Source organism: Brachycentrus maculatus, unplaced genomic scaffold (genome assembly GCF_059751285.1).
Source record: "Brachycentrus maculatus isolate JH-2025_06_01 unplaced genomic scaffold, ASM5975128v1 h1tg000367l, whole genome shotgun sequence".
NCBI lineage: Eukaryota > Metazoa > Arthropoda > Insecta > Trichoptera > Brachycentridae > Brachycentrus > Brachycentrus maculatus.
In genome coordinates, this window is record NW_028281116.1 from 565 (window position 1) to 20000 (window position 19436).

Consider the following 19436-nt stretch of genomic DNA (forward strand, 5'->3'; position numbering starts at 1 on the left):
ATGATCATAAGACGCTTTAATTATGGTTGAATGAATTCTCCCATTTTTTAAAAATGGATTTACTGATCTCTCGGAATTTGTGTATATTATGTATATTAATTTTTCTTTGTCTATTCCATAAAATTTTTGTGTAAAACATTTTTTAATAAACTTGATTTAAGTACATCCTTTAAAAACAAATTCTAAATAATATCATATCTTTCTAAATATACAAAGGATGAATTAATTATCATTAATATTTTTAACTTGAATCATTGAATTTCTTAACTTCTAACATCACAGATCTTATGTTAGGGTTTATGGGTTGAAATCGACTTAATCATTTCTTGCTTCCTTTTTTAAATAGTGGGTTTCTTAGATCAAAAAAAATAATGTATATTATAAAAAAACAACTATTTACAAGTATTTACGTTTTTTTTAATGTTCTCAATGAAAGTGATAAAAACAAAATCAGACTATCAGCAATAGAACCGCAAAGGAGAATTCATATTCTGCATTTTTTAAATTTTATATATGATAATTAAATAATTTTATGAATTGATTAGAAAGTTACTTTATAATGATCCATTAATTTTCAAATTAATTCCCACTTGGTCAATAGAGATTCATTTTTTAAATGTATTATTTGAAAAGTGTTTTGATACATTCCACATTGTTTTCAAATACCGTACGGTAAATGTAAAAATATACCAAGTTGAATATAAATTAAAAATAAAACCAATAATAAGAGAGAACGTTTTTATATCTACAAATATACTTCTAGGAATTAAGCAAAAACATACAAATTATAAACGGTGAAAATGTTTCTTAAAGACGCCATTTGTACTGCTTCTTCTTTTGCTTCCTCCAAAACATGACGCGGCGGCTAGAATTAGTATAGGCAAAGGAATTAAAATAGCCGGACACACACTTGAAACGGACCCACACAGTCGTAGAATATTCCAAATGCGAATGCCAACACTAAACTTAATGCCGTCTCATCCACTTACACCCGTCCCGTTAGCGATTTAGCGGTGTTTATATCTAATCAGTGTTCACCAGTCGACGGCCTATGCAACAATGAGCCGAAAAATCGCGAGTTTTACTTAAGTTTTACACCCTACTAAGGTACCTTAATAAACAGCGAAAATCTTTACGTGAACCTTAAAAAACAAGTGCTTAAAACAAGAACTAAAAATCCTTAGTACTTATATTATTAAAAAGAAATTTCATTTAATTTTAAAATATAAAATATATTTTTTTTAATGATATAATAAACAAGTTAATACATATAATTACACCATTCGTAACTTCATTTTAAATTTATTTTTTCTTACTTTAAAGCATCACTTATTTATTTAGTATGTAGTTAATCATGTCGTTTGACAATGATTACTTGACAATTTCTGTCTACTTTGCACCACTTAAGTATTCTTTTTTGGGTTAGTAAATTAAAATACTATTAAATAAATGATACAAATCATAGAATTTTTTTTTTAAATCTCAAATCATACATTTTGAATAACCATACTTTTTTGTAATAAAATACCACAGTTTTTTTAAACTGGCTTATAAATCTGATTCAAAAGTAATAACTGTTTGATGAAGTGAATAAATATGTATTTGCTCAAATTACTAAACTATACGAAAGTTAAACCCGTTTCCAATTAAAAAAAACATAATATCCAAAAGTTAGTCAAAGATTTTTTTTTCGTTTTTTATCAGTGAGCTTTTCAAGAGTGTTTTGACGCGGTTGAAATACAAAAGTTTATTTTATGTGCATTTTTTCAATATCGCGTCACTCAATAACTGTTTTTTTGCCGGGCTTTTATAGCGCGTCGTTAATAGCTAGCTGCTACTCGATCAATGTTCCGGGAGAGTGGAAAAGTGAATGAAAAAATTATTTGAAAGTGGAAATCGGTCAAGGTTGATGGTCTTTCTCTGTGAACTTGATATTACACTATCATCGGTTATCGATCATTCTTTATGAATTGTGAAACTGTTGAAAAATCACTTGTTACTCTCCCGAAATTCTGATTTGTTACTTTCATAAGAAAAAGAAGTATTGCCCTTTAAAATTTTAACGTATTTTCTGTGAATATTTTGACTTCTTTTATTTAGTTTTATATGAAAAATTACTGTTGTAAATATACTTTTTACCCTGTTTATAACGTACAATTGATTCCACGTTTCTTTCTTCAGTGCCAAGATTAGTAAGGATAAGTAATATACGAGAATAGCTGTTTAATATTTTTTATTAACTATGTTTGATATAATACCTTTAAATTTATTTTAAAAATATTTATTTAATATCAATTAAAAATTTAAGATATTATTAGATTAAAACCAATGTTTTTAGCTTTTTCCACTTTATTTTTATTTGACCAGCTACCAGGTTTCGTCGTTACCGACATCATCAGGCTGGTGATGTCGGTAACGACGAAACCCGGTCGCTGGCCAAATAAAAATAAAGTGGAAAAGCTAAAAATATTGGTTTTAATCTAATAATATATTAAAATGCAATTCCATCACGAAGTGTCGGTTGATAATATAAATCTATTAAAAATTTAAGAAACTGAGATGAACCGTGATAAATATTTACATAAACAATAGTTTTATTTTTTGTTTTAAATATGATATTTGTATACAATTCGTCTAGAAAATTATGCTGTTATGATAATTGTATATATATATATATATATATATATATATATATATATATATATATATATATATATATATATATATATATATATATATATATATATATATATATATATATATATATATATATATATATACATATATATATATGTAGATATTATATATATATATATATATATATATATATATATATATATATATATATATATATATATATATATATAAATATATATATATATATATATATATATATATATATATATATATATATATATATATATATATATATTTATATATATATATATGTATATATATATATGAATATATATATATATATATTTATATATATTATATATATATATATATATATTATATATATATATATATATATATATATATATATATATATATATATATATATATATATATATATACATATATTTATATATAAATATATTTATATAAATATATTTATATATTTATATTTTTAAATATATTTATATATAAATATATAAATATATTCATATAAATATATATATATATTTATATTTTTAAATATATTTTTATATAAATATATAAATATATTTATATATTTATATATATATATATATATATATATATATATATATATATATATATATATATATATATATATATATATATATATATATATATATATATATATATATATATATATATATATATATATATATATATATATATATATATATATATATATATATATATATATATATATATATATATATATATATATATATATATATATATATATATATATATATATATATCGTAATACGTTGAAATATGAAAATGTATTTCAATAATATAATTGTGTTTCTATAAAAAATAACCCTTAAAATAAATAAATAAATATTGTTTTCGTTTGAAATGGTATTTAAAGGGCATCTTTGCTGACTAAATTACCATTCATAATAATAAAACATTTACATATTAAAAACATATTTTCTAGGTACTATTTTCTTTTACTTTACCTAACAAATTGATTTTTAAATCAATTCTAACAATCCCTTAGCTTAATATGTGTTTTCTATTTGGTTGGATGTAATATAATAAAATTTATTCATAAATATGCTTCAGTGAACTACAAACAAGTATAAAATATTTTCACCAACCTAACAAAATAAATTCTTCCCTGCAAAATTATAGGGTGTATAAAAAATACTGAACTTTCTTGTACTACACGAACATGAATTATTCATCCTCCATTTGGTCTCGTTATGCCACTTAGCATAAATTGGCTACAATTTGATTTAAAATTTCAATATTTTATTTGCGTCATGATTCATTTTCTCGGTCACTTCAATTTCAATATTTTGAAAGCTCACTTCGAGTGAATTAGCTTCATTTATTTTTCCGCGTGATTTAAACGAGTCGCTAATAACATGCAATAATGTACTCAATTTTGTAACATTTCAGAAATAAATATTTACTCGTTAAAAGTGAAATCTTCAAACGGAACATAATTAACAGGTGAGTAATTTCGGCCTCTTATTGCCTCGGCGACTTATTACCAATGCCTTAACTGGAGTCGTTATAATTTTATTCCAAATTTAAAAATGATGTAAATGATGCGGTGCCGATAAGTATGTGTATATAACTCCACAGCTATATATATGTAAGAACAACTCAAGTGGAGGCGAAAGTAATACGGTACCGAGGTAATTACTCAATGTGTGATAATCCTAAATTTAACAAAAGATAATTTATTCATCCAATAACAATAAAAATAGTGTCTTCATTCTCAGCGCCTTTGATAAGGTTAAGAGGATAAAATAGTACAAAAATATTGTTTTAAATATTAAACACTTGTATAATATCACTTATTAAGTTTTATTTCATTACCCACGACTAATTTCGATAACTCAAAGGTTATGCCATGAAAATGTATAAAATTTAGAAAAACATAAAAATATTCTGATAAAGCATTAATTAATAATGTGCTTTTTCAAAATACATCACCATTATTGTCTATGTTTCCATTAAACAAAGTCTAGCCTCTTAAACTCCCCTCATCTCTCTCTAGTTATCAGCCCACCCATATCTATATATATTGTTTATAATCATCTGTTCATGAAAACATCTGTAGTTTTTTAAACATATGATGTGTTATGAAATAATATTCAATAAGTGGTATTTTGCAAATGTTAATTTTTTTTAAACAGTTAAAATGTTATTTCACAAAGATGATGCCAAATAAATAAATGACATAAGTAAAAAAGTTGTTTTCTTGGTTCCAATTTCATACATATTTATTTTTATTACACACATTTATTTGTTCATTTGTACTGCAATTAAGTGTATATTTTTTCGCTAAAACTTATAAAAAACCTTATCTGCTGGTTTATTTTAAGCGTTTGTAAATATAAGGTTAAAGCTTTGACAAGTATCACTGGCCAAAGTTTTAACCTTATTTACATTTTTGGTTAACATTTTTTATTAAATATTAAATGTCTCCTAAGCCGAGATACATATATTTACCAACAAGGATTTGTTTACTATGGAAAGCGTGGATCGTTATTTTTTGTGAATATAACTATCAATAGTTCAATAACATCCTATAAAAACAGCCATTATGCAAATTTATCTGAAAAACAAAAAAATACGTAATTTATATAATATAAATATATTCAATGCTGTAAATAATAATCACCCTATGAAATGTTATCTGAAGTACTCGTACTCTCGGGAACTCTGCGCGGATATCATAATAGTTTAGGATTCTCGTTTTAATGTAATGTGCGGAGGGAATAAACTGTTTATTGAAAGCTCCATTCTTTATTGCAGATTTCAGCGTTAATAGTACTCTCCGGTACTCAACATGCGCCGAAACCAAAATTAAAGACAAAATCCTTTTATCTTGTACCATTAATGTGGAAATGTTGTAACTAATTGTTTGAATGCTTGGTCATAAAATGATCGTGAAAAGTCATCAAATTTTAAATATCCCAAGGATGCACAATAATTACAGAATGAATTATTATATAATAAAAAAAAAGCATTTAAATTCAAATGTGGATGGAGAATGGATATATATGTAAATAAAAATGTTAAAATAATTAAGATTACGTTTTGTGTTTTAAGGGGCAACGGTGTACGTTATGTATTGAAACTGAAACTATCCGTTTTATATCAATATCTTCTTAAAATATGTAGAGAGGCTATTGACTTTTTCATGGTTTTAGCATAAGATTAAATCTAAAGATAAATAAAGTTTATATGTTCCTCTGTCCATCATCTTTAATTTCGTATAAATTATAAATTAATTTCTTTGAAATTTCAATAGAATTATGCTTTCGGATACGGATATGTTTGATACATTTCAGTGATAAGCTTTTACTTATGATAGGTGAAAACAGTTTCTTACCACAGTGGGAACGCCATATGTTGAACGTAACAGAAAATCGAGCATAACCCAACATTACCCATGACAGACAGCTTACTTTTTGACACTGCTATCACCTACCTATTTTCGATTGCACTGTTATTTCAAAGATTATCGATAATTGTTTAGGTTTATACCCATTGTAAAATACACCATATTTGAAATGTGTGCTTTTTATGTTCTTTCTTTACCATTTAACCAAACTGAGCCATAACAATGGTTGACTAGACTCATCTAGTAATAATTAAGAAAACATTTAGACCAAACTCCATTTGACTGGAATATTATTTTTAATTAAATGTATAAATAATGTTAAAGGTCAAATCTGGGGTAAAATTTTCAATTGAAACATGGATCAAGTAGGGTTTTGATGAAAAAAACTTGAACTTTAAAAATTTATTTTGAAATCTCTACTTAACTCATGTAACAAATTACTTAAATAAGAACTTTTATTTATATTTGCCTTTGTAACAGGTTTTTTTTTCATATGCAAACATACGTACTTGTATATACTAATATAACCTTATATGTAATTAAAAGGGAACCGGATTCATTAAGCAGGATAAAAATAATTAACTGCTTTCGTGAGTTAAGTGAAAAAACTCCCATTTACGAGTATATTTGCCTTTATAATGTGTTCATCGTCAAACAAACGAATAAACTACGTTTCAAGTAATTAAAAGGTAATAAAATACATTTAGAATGATAAAATTAACTAAACGCTTTAGCCAGTAAAGTGGAAAAAAATTATAAGAGAACCATTATTTATTGATAACTTTTAACTTACGTGTAAAAATAAGACTGCAATATAATTATAAATTTAAATAATCATACATTGTTTTTTTTTAAATATTTTAAAGTAAAAATAAGTGATAAGAAAAACAATATTTTTAATTACAATTTTCTAAGGGTTAAAAAAATACTTTCCCAAAAAGGTCTGAGCTTTATTATATGAAAATAGAACACTCTCTTTTAGAAACATAAATAAAAGCGTGTGATTTGTCATTTGTTTCAGCAAATACTGGGAGAGGGTTCCGAGTGGTGGGGGTGGCAGCCAGAATTGAAGGGGAGGGAGACGTTTCTAGATATAGGAAAACAATTAGGTAAGTGGTATTTTATGTCCAAGGTAGAGAAAACCTAAGATACTGTTTGTATTTTCTTTGAAAGAAGTATATTTCTTTAATTTTCTCCAGTTTTTGATGGGAATTGATGGACATGGATTGTGTTAATGTGTCTTTTATCTTGACTGTGATACAAAATGATAGTGTGTACCGGAAAATTATGTTTTTAATGCGACCGAGAAAAAACCGTATAATTATTAGTTTATTTCTTCTAAATCAGAGATGCGGTGTGCGCTATAAGATCATGTGAATACCAATACAGGAAAGTTTTTTTATTTATAAATGAATCCATATAAAAATATAATTTAAACGCAAAAGATACAATAAGTGTGTGAAAACATCTTTGTAATTCATCTGCCTTATTTTTTTAAAAGTAATAAATATTATTATTTTTTGACATCTCATCAAAGATGAAGAAGAATAAGGAAGTCTGGGCATTTACGGGGCTGACGATCGTTATAGTCTGGTTTGAGTGATCACTTTACACACGTGTAACATTCACCAATTCTACCCATTATTGACAACCACACTACTCAAATTCTTGGAAGTTCTATATTTATGAACCAATTTGGAAACCTTGTTCTTGAATCACTAGAACTTCACTAGAAACATTTATTGGTGAAATGTAAAGAACCTTTTTACTACGCAGAAACTCTTATATTAGTATGTGAGGTCCGAATCCTGGATTATAATCACACACATGAGAAACGCCAGATAATACCACTTTCATTTATATTATTTAAGCTTATAATTTGACCAGTCAATTTATTACGGGGCTCCGTAAATGCCCAGACTTCCTTATTCTTCTTCACCTTTGATGAGATGTCAAAAAATAATATGAAAATAACTCCTGTAATTGGAGATAATCCAGATTATGTGAACAAGTATTTGGACACACTCAAAATGTTGCAAATAAATATTAAGAGTAATAAAATATATCTTCATTTTCTTCCTCTAATTCTTCTTGGTATAAGCCCTGCTGCATATTTCTAAAGGGGATAAGCCTCCTGCGATGTCGATTCCCAGCTGTAAATACGTCTCTTATGTGATCTGCTGGAGTCGTTTACCTCGGGGTTGGTCCAGCAGTGCAATAAAATATGTTTCTTGCAAAAAGGTGATGAAAAAAACTAACTTTCAGTATATGAAATTAGTACGTTTATACACAGTAATCAAGTTATGAATTATGAATTAAAATTGCTAACATATGTACGTAATCGTAAGTTTATCTCGAAAATACATTGCTCACCATTAAAAATAAATTCCCGATATTTTAATCAAGGACTAAAGAGCAAAAATTTTTTTCCACATTATAATTATTTCAAAATGAAGACCTTATGTTAATATTTTATGCTCTCTTATTTTTCTCCAAGAACTTAGTATGACGTCGAATTTAAAATAGTCAATTTGTATGAGAATAGGTAAACAATGCAAATAACTTTTCCTTGAGTTTTTTTTTAGGCGCATAAGTGATTTTTTATCCAACTCTATTACTTGTAATGAAACTTTGGATCATAAATACAATCGTACATCGTATTATATATACATTTGTATATATAACTAACTACCACGCAGTTTCTCGCATAGGTAGGCAGAGAGAATAGAACGCCACGCCACTCTATTTTTAAACATTCTTTGCCACTTTATGCATCTCCTTATCCACACCCGCAAATTTTTCCAATATCTGACCTGACCGCTTCCCAATAATTGACATAATTAAAAAAGCCAAGATTTCTTCGGTATTCCTCTGCTCCTATTTCCAACGACATTCAATTCATTTTTTTATTTACTGTTCTTTTTTCGCTCATCGTTCCACGTGCCCAAATCATCTGAACACACCTTTCTTAATTTTATCGATTATGTTCATCTCAGCCTTTAATTCTTTCCTTATTTCATCATCCGAAAATCTAACATACATAGTTTTGCCTCACATTCGTCTGAGATACCTCATTTCGACTACATTCAGTATACTTTCATTATTCTTTTACCAACGTCAGCTTCACTTTTAAACATTAGGATTGGTACCATGACTCCGTTGTTTACTGTTAGTATATTAAAAACATTTGTATGTATATAAAAGATAAAAGGACGATTTTCCTTTTCCTTTGGCGAGAATATTTTTTTATTATTATTGTTGTGTCCATTGTGTGACAAAGGACATAAAGTAACACAGTATATTATTCAGGATGTGCGATATAGAATAATAAAAACCAAGGCAATCCACATAGGTATAGGAGACCTACTGGAGACTAGAGTTGTATTGAATCCTGAAAGCTTTCCTCCATACCACCTTCGGGGATATTGTTCAACAAGTTTCATACAATCCACTAGCTAAAAGAATGAATCCTTTTGTTATATGGGATTGTATTTTGTACGAACTGAAGTACAAATGTACCGGAAAACTTGTGTTTTTCCACGAATACTGGAAACTTATAGTCTTGTTCTAAAATAAAATGTATTCGAAGTTTTGTTTCGACAGTACGTATATTTTAAATTTTAATAAAATAAGATTATTAAGATTACTATTATGTGTGTGGGGCATTTAAATTCTTAAATACAGATAAAAATCAAAGAACAAACATTATAGGAAAACATTTTTGATGATAGAATGATTATTCACGAATTAGTGTTTTTTTTAAAGTGGTATTATACAAAAAGAACGATGAATGATAAGGAAGGTGTTATACTACCATACCACAAAGTTAACAATGCTTTTATTATACAAAATAAACATGAATGAAGATAGACAAAGATTTATATCTTAACGTAGATGAATTTATGTTAAGATATAAATCTATCTAAGACGAATATTACATGGTTTATGACCATTCGTAGGGTGGTTCAGTGATCACTTTACACGTGTGCAACATTCACCATTCTACCCATGATTGAAAACCACGTGAATGTTGCACGTGTGTAAAGTGATCACTTAATCAGACTATTACAGGTAATAAGCCCTGTAAATACTAACACAGACTTTCATACTTTTCTGTATCTATGTTAAGATTTTTTCAAATGTATTTTTTATATTTTTTAGTAGATTTATTGACAGATTTGTGAACAAATATTTGAACATACTAAAAAAATTGTAAATAAAATGTGTTTTATTTGCAAAAATTAATGCCATTTAAACATGACATTGAAAAAAAAGGTTTTTTGTTCATTTAAATTTATAACACTTATATTAATATTATAACCGCTTTAAATTTTACTTAAAAATAAGTTCGTTTGAATTATATCTTTGTTTGTTGTTATTATACAAAGGTTTAATTTGAAAAATAATGTACAAAAAAAAGTGCCGGGAAAAAATTCGTCTTCAAAAATAAGATTCTTCGTCCGAAATATTGATGTCCGGGTAGTTATTTCAATCAAACGAATTCTCTTTTCAAACAATTGATGTATTATTATTTTTTTGTTATTGTTATTTTTTGACTTGACAGCTTTCTGATACCATTTCGGAAATTAACGAACCAACAGTAAGGTGACAGAGAAAAGGAAAAAAAATAACTTATTAACACTAAAAGCGTTCTCTTTGTTTGAGTAACAAAGGAAAAAATATAACGATGATTTTTTTAAGTAATATTAGATAGTGTTCAAAATGCATAACTGTTCATTTTCCTCTAAGCTTTCAACCCTTTGCTGACATCTGACATTTGGTGATCACTAACGTCTTACGCCGTAACGCGATCACTGACTCGTAAGCATTATGCTCAAGTAGCTTTCGATCCTTCTATAATATTTGTCAACCAATTTGAGTAAAAATTGATGCTGTGATTAGATATTATTTTTTGACATCTCATCAAAGGTGAAGAAGAATCATTAAAAATATGAAAGTCCGGGCATTTACGGGGCTGACAACCGTCATAGGCTGATTTAAGTAATCACTTTACACACGTGTAACATTCATCAATTCCACCCATTATTGACAACCACACTACTCAAGTTCTATATATATATATATATATATATATATATATATATATATATATATATATATATATATATATATATATATATATATATATATATATATATGAACTAATTCAGAAACCTTGTTCTTGAATCACTAGCACTTCACTAGAGACATCTATTAAGGGGATGTAAAGAAGCTTTTTATCAAGCAGAAACTCTTATAGTAGTATGTGAAGTCCTGAATCCTGGATTATAATAACATACATGAGAAACGCCAGAATATATCATTTTCATTTTTATTATTTTAGCTTAAGCATACTACCATTTTCTTTTTCATCCATGTTGAGATATCATAAAAATGTTTTCTTGTTAGAATCTATTAAACATTCATGTTAAGATTACGCTATTATGGTAATATGGAGTTATTCAACAAATCTTCTTCTTCCTTGCTCCATCCCAACTTATCGTCTTTGTAGACTGTAAGGGTCAGCTCTCCTCGTCCTCAAGTTGTTAGTCCTTCTATCATATATACGGTCACCTAGGTCATGCCTTCGAATCATGTTATCTTTCTGTAGCATCCATATTTTTTTGGTCTTGCTCTAGATATTTTTCAAGGAAAATCCATGGCGATCGCCTGGTTTACAATATATTTAGGTTCTCTACGTCCTGTATGCTCAAACCATTTCAATTGCCTTTCCTCTACCATACTAATGATATCAGTTACACCCAGATTTTCACGAATGCGTAGAATGTGTAATTCAGCAAATGAATCATTCAATTTTGAATGGCTCCACCTGTAAGGTATAGTTTTTTTTGTCTCGTTAAACGCCATTTAGGAATTCACAAATTACAATTTAACAGGCCCAGTTCGGTTCGTTTATTCAAGCGTCAGTACTCTGAATAATGTAATGTCATGCTTAAAAGCAAATAACACTTAAAATAAAATAAAAAAATGTTATTTGGTTGAAAAGTCGACGCTTTAAACATTAAAGTGTTAACGATGGAAATTTTCGGGAGTCATTTTACAAATAAATGCGCTAATTATTTCCATCGCACTAGTGAAATTGATTTTGAATTTCGTTAATGGTCTACGTATGATTTATTAGTTTGAATGTAATGTAACTGTGTTTAAGTTCACATTAACATCGTTGTATTATATTTACGAGGGCGCCAAATATCATTTTTGTATATCTCAAACATTAATTGCTTCATAATTGAAAAATAATCGTTTTTATTTTAAACGTTTTAGTGATTTTGATAAATCATAATGAAAGGTATTATGCATCACGATATTATGACATTAACGCATTACAAAATACGTTTTTATATTAATTTCATCGTAATTATGATTGATATACTTTATAAATTAAGCGTTTTCATTTACCATAAGACCCAATATACGATAGATCGAGACTTATTATTTTTTTATTCAAGTAACATTTGATGAAATTGATTTTCTTTAATGTTTTTCGCAGATATTTTGTGGCACATTTTATGAACTTTATAAAATTAAACAACTTTGTTTTTTTTTATTATAAATTCAGTTTAACTTACCGGTTTCGACAAAAACCTTTTCATCACCAGGGTTTATTAAATTTATAAGCATTAAAATACTCATAATTAATTACATTACCTTACCAAAAACTAAATCCTAAATGTTATTGTGCATTGCGTAGCAACTCCAAATAACAAATAATGATGCTGATTTTTTATTGTAAATTTTTTTTGTACTATTCTAAAAGAGATTATTTTTTGACATCTCATCAAAGATGAAAAAGAATATGGAAGTCTGGGCATTTACGGGGCTGACGACCGTTTAAGTGATCACTTCGTTTACTTAAGAAAGTAAATTTTAATATTTTAAATATATCTTATGGTAGGTATCAGAAAACTATACTTTGAATAGTTAAAATATAATACAAGAGTGGAATACTTTATTTTTTGACAAATCTCATCAAAGATGAAGAAGAATATTGAAGTCTGGGCATTTACGGGGCTGACGACCGTCATAGGCTGGTTTAATCACTTTACACACGTGTAACATTCACCAATTCTACCCATTATTGACAACCACACTACTCAAATTCTTGGAAGTTCTTTATTAATGAACCAATTTAGAAACCTTCACTAGAGACATCTATTGGTGAGATGTAAAGAAGCTTTTAATTAATCAGAAACTCTTGTATTGTCTTCTTGATGTCAAAAAATAATATGAAAATAACTCCTGTAATTGGAGATAATCCAGATTATGTGAACAAGTATTTGGACACACTATAAATGTTGCATTCTAAAAGATGTTTCACGCACTTTATCAAATAAGATACATGGGATTAAAAGTAGGCCGATAATATTTGCTTCAATAAATTATTTTTTGGGCAAACGTTGCTATTCGTACATAATACATTATATTAGGGAATGGTCCAAATTTTCGGAAACAACTTGGGTGCTGTGCAATGCTCTTTATGTGGGTTAAGCACAGATTTGATATTCTCTGCAGAATTCACAAAAATTACTGCGAGAAATAAAACACTTCATTGGGCATATCAAAATATTATGTGAAAACGTCGAACAAAATCTATGGGAAAAAATATTCTCTTTTGAGGATTCGAATATTTTGTAATACTTCAATATCAAATATCAATAACAGAAAAACAAAGAATTTGATTTAATTAAACCCATGGATATATTTTTTTTAATTATTAATAAATAAAATTATTGTGAAAAAAGTAGCAAACTTAAAAATCATACCAAACAATTACAACATTTTGACTGTGTACAAATACTTGTTCACAAATCTGGATTATCCCCAATTATAGAAGTTGTTGTTCACATTATTTTTTTGACATCTCAGCATAAACAAAAAAGAATATGGAAGTCTGGGCATTTACGGGACTTAGGACCGTCAAGGGCTTGTTTAAATGATCATTTAAACCAGCCTACGATGCTCTTTAGCCTCGTAAATGACCAGACTTTCATATTCTTCTTAATCTATGTTGAGATGTGATAAAATAATTGAAAACACTTATTAATGAATCCTAACAAACAAATTAAGCATGCAATGTAAACAAATCGTTAATGTTATAGCTTTATTTAATTTTAATATCCCTTATTTAAAATTATTTAATGAAACAGACAATTACTGTAAAAAGTACAGTAAACGATTGATGCATAAACACGTACACAGACACACACAAATTTATTTATATTTATATATATATATATATATATATATATATATATATATATATATATATATATATATATATATATATATATATATATATATATATATATATATATATATATATATATATATATATATATATATATATATATGAACTAATTCAGAAACCTTGTTCTTGAATCACTAGCACTTCACTAGAGACATCTATTAAGGGGATGTAAAGAAGCTTTTTATCAAGCAGAAACTCTTATAGTAGTATGTGAAGTCCTGAATCCTGGATTATAATAACATACATGAGAAACGCCAGAATATATCATTTTCATTTTTATTATTTTAGCTTAAGCATACTACCATTTTCTTTTTCATCCATGTTGAGATATCATAAAAATGTTTTCTTGTTAGAATCTATTAAACATTCATGTTAAGATTACGCTATTATGGTAATATGGAGTTATTCAACAAATCTTCTTCTTCCTTGCTCCATCCCAACTTATCGTCTTTGTAGACTGTAAGGGTCAGCTCTCCTCGTCCTCAAGTTGTTAGTCCTTCTATCATATATACGGTCACCTAGGTCATGCCTTCGAATCATGTTATCTTTCTGTAGCATCCATATTTTTTTGGTCTTGCTCTAGATATTTTTCAAGGAAAATCCATGGCGATCGCCTGGTTTACAATATATTTAGGTTCTCTACGTCCTGTATGCTCAAACCATCTCAATTGCCTTTCCTCTACCATACTAATGATATCAGTTACACCCAGATTTTCACGAATGCGTAGAATGTGTAATTCAGCAAATGAATCATTCAATTTTGAATGGCTCCACCTGTAAGGTATAGTTTTTTTTGTCTCGTTAAACGCCATTTAGGAATTCACAAATTACAATTTAACAGGCCCAGTTCGGTTCGTTTATTCAAGCGTCAGTACTCTGAATAATGTAATGTCATGCTTAAAAGCAAATAACACTTAAAATAAAATAAAAAAATGTTATTTGGTTGAAAAGTCGACGCTTTAAACATTAAAGTGTTAACGATGGAAATTTTCGGGAGTCATTTTACAAATAAATGCGCTAATTATTTCCATCGCACTAGTGAAATTGATTTTGAATTTCGTTAATGGTCTACGTATGATTTATTAGTTTGAATGTAATGTAACTGTGTTTAAGTTCACATTAACATCGTTGTATTATATTTACGAGGGCGCCAAATATCATTTTTGTATATCTCAAACATTAATTGCTTCATAATTGAAAAATAATCGTTTTTATTTTAAACGTTTTAGTGATTTTGATAAATCATAATGAAAGGTATTATGCATCACGATATTATGACATTAACGCATTACAAAATACGTTTTTATATTAATTTCATCGTAATTATGATTGATATACTTTATAAATTAAGCGTTTTCATTTACCATAAGACCCAATATACGATAGATCGAGACTTATTATTTTTTTATTCAAGTAACATTTGATGAAATTGATTTTCTTTAATGTTTTTCGCAGATATTTTGTGGCACATTTTATGAACTTTATAAAATTAAACAACTTTGTTTTTTTTTATTATAAATTCAGTTTAACTTACCGGTTTCGACAAAAACCTTTTCATCACCAGGGTTTATTAAATTTATAAGCATTAAAATACTCATAATTAATTACATTACCTTACCAAAAACTAAATCCTAAATGTTATTGTGCATTGCGTAGCAACTCCAAATAACAAATAATGATGCTGATTTTTTATTGTAAATTTTTTTTGTACTATTCTAAAAGAGATTATTTTTTGACATCTCATCAAAGATGAAAAAGAATATGGAAGTCTGGGCATTTACGGGGCTGACGACCGTTTAAGTGATCACTTCGTTTACTTAAGAAAGTAAATTTTAATATTTTAAATATATCTTATGGTAGGTATCAGAAAACTATACTTTGAATAGTTAAAATATAATACAAGAGTGGAATACTTTATTTTTTGACAAATCTCATCAAAGATGAAGAAGAATATTGAAGTCTGGGCATTTACGGGGCTGACGACCGTCATAGGCTGGTTTAATCACTTTACACACGTGTAACATTCACCAATTCTACCCATTATTGACGACCACACTACTCAAATTCTTGGAAGTTCTTTATTAATGAACCAATTTAGAAACCTTCACTAGAGACATCTATTGGTGAGATGTAAAGAAGCTTTTAATTAATCAGAAACTCTTGTATTGTCTTCTTGATGTCAAAAAATAATATGAAAATAACTCCTGTAATTGGAGATAATCCAGATTATGTGAACAAGTATTTGGACACACTATAAATGTTGCATTCTAAAAGATGTTTCACGCACTTTATCAAATAAGATACATGGGATTAAAAGTAGGCCGATAATATTTGCTTCAATAAATTATTTTTTGGGCAAACGTTGCTATTCGTACATAATACATTATATTAGGGAATGGTCCAAATTTTCGGAAACAACTTGGGTGCTGTGCAATGCTCTTTATGTGGGTTAAGCACAGATTTGATATTCTCTGCAGAATTCACAAAAATTACTGCGAGAAATAAAACACTTCATTGGGCATATCAAAATATTATGTGAAAACGTCGAACAAAATCTATGGGAAAAAATATTCTCTTTTGAGGATTCGAATATTTTGTAATACTTCAATATCAAATATCAATAACAGAAAAACAAAGAATTTGATTTAATTAAACCCATGGATATATTTTTTTTAATTATTAATAAATAAAATTATTGTGAAAAAAGTAGCAAACTTAAAAATCATACCAAACAATTACAACATTTTGACTGTGTACAAATACTTGTTCACAAATCTGGATTATCCCCAATTATAGAAGTTGTTGTTCACATTATTTTTTTGACATCTCAGCATAAACAAAAAAGAATATGGAAGTCTGGGCATTTACGGGACTTAGGACCGTCAAGGGCTTGTTTAAATGATCATTTAAACCAGCCTACGATGCTCTTTAGCCTCGTAAATGACCAGACTTTCATATTCTTCTTAATCTATGTTGAGATGTGATAAAATAATTGAAAACACTTATTAATGAATCCTAACAAACAAATTAAGCATGCAATGTAAACAAATCGTTAATGTTATAGCTTTATTTAATTTTAATATCCCTTATTTAAAATTATTTAATGAAACAGACAATTACTGTAAAAAGTACAGTAAACGATTGATGCATAAACACGTACACAGACACACACAAATTTATTTATATTTATATATATATATATATATATATATATATATATATATATATATATATATATATATATATATATATATATATATATATATATATATATATATATATATATTTATATATATATATATATATATATATATATATATATATATATATATATATATATATATATATATATATATATATATTTATATATATATAAATATATATATATATATATATATATATATATATATATATATATATATATATATATATATATATATATATATATATATATATATATATATATATATATATATATATATATATATATATATATATATATATATTTATATATATATATATATATATATATATATACATATATATATTTATATATATATATATACATATATATATTTATATATATATATATACATATATATATTTATATATATATATATATATATATATATATATATATATATATATATATATATATATATATATATATATATATATATATATATATATATATATATATATATATATATATATATATATATATATATATATATATATATATATATATATATATTTATATATATATATATATATACATATATATATTTATATATATATATATATACATATATATATTTATATATATATATATACATATATATATTTATATATATATATATATATATATATATATGTATATATATATATATATATATATATATATATATATATATATATATATATATATATATATATATATATATATATATATATATATATATATATATATATATATACATATAAGTAATGCAACATCGATTTGACAATTTAGATATTCATTTTCGTTGAATAAGTAAATTATGTACATCACTCGCAATAAAAATACACACAAAGAAAATATCTCTCTCGTATTGATAGATGTTAACGACAAATTAACTGTATACCAAGAAAACGTTACAGCATCATCGTTGAAAGATTTACCGCCGTTTTTTTCCATCGGTTCAACGATCTGTCAAAATGTCCATTTTCAACATGAAAAAACAAATTTTGCGACGCAGGAATTTCGTGACACATTCGCATCAGCGCTCTGTAGTCATTCGAAACGTATCTTTTAAAATAACCGTCAAACGTAAAGGCGGGAATTATTTTTACTGTCATTAAAAATACCGCCATACATTTAAAATCGTCTTGGCTAGTTGCCACCATGACCGGCGAGAATAAAATTGTCTATGAGCAGACACGGGGCATATTCATGACACTACGGTGATTGTAGGAAAATGGACTTCAAGCCAATCTCCAAATTTATTCCGTCCACGTACTAAATACATTGAACAATAAAGCTTATTTTCATTTGTCTTGCAGTATGTTTGCTTTTATTTTCTCACAAAGGAATATTTCTGGTGGCATTTCTAGCAACTTTGCAATGTATTTTGTCTACTAGTATTGTAAAAGACTTTTTGTAAAATGATAAAATATGACAGTCTTCTGGTATAGAAACAAATGAAAATGCTGAGTCGCTTTCAATTAGCTGGAAAATAGTGTTGTCGTAACAAGTTTTATTTTTAACTTTATAATTTAATACAATATTTTTGTTTGGTATGATATATTTAATGCAGTATTTAAAAAAAAAGGCATTTAAATTTTAAAATTGTAGATTAAAATACGGTGTAATAATTTTAAAAAATTTAAAATGTTTTAGCATCTGTTTTGTCTTTAAATGCCGTTGTCAAACTGCTAAAAGACAACTGTTTTGTTTGAAAATTGCCAAAAAGAAGTAAAATTCTAAAATTTCACAGCGGAAAATTCTAAATCCGATTGATATTCAAGTAACCCACCCTTCTTGACTTCTGCTAAGTGCGACACATTAACTGACACACAAGCGAGCCCAAAAAAAATCCATTTGTTTCTTTTTAGTTTTTTTAAAAT

General features: G+C 26.5%; 1 protein-coding gene across 4 annotated transcripts in view; it reads left to right on the forward strand.

Annotated features, from left to right (window-relative positions):
• Window positions 1-1029: 1029 nt before the first annotated feature.
• tn (tripartite motif containing protein thin) overlaps window positions 1030-19436 on the forward strand; it is a 127284-nt gene continuing 108877 nt past the window's right edge. For 2 of the 4 annotated variants that reach the window (XM_088269860.1, XM_088269863.1), the window contains exons 1-3: window positions 1030-1107; window positions 4102-4155; window positions 7083-7170. The gene's annotated coding sequence lies outside the window, so the exon portion shown is untranslated. The remainder of the gene's footprint in view (window positions 1108-4101; window positions 4156-7082; window positions 7171-19436) is intronic. The other 2 variants (XM_088269862.1, XM_088269865.1) reach the window with 1 other exon arrangement.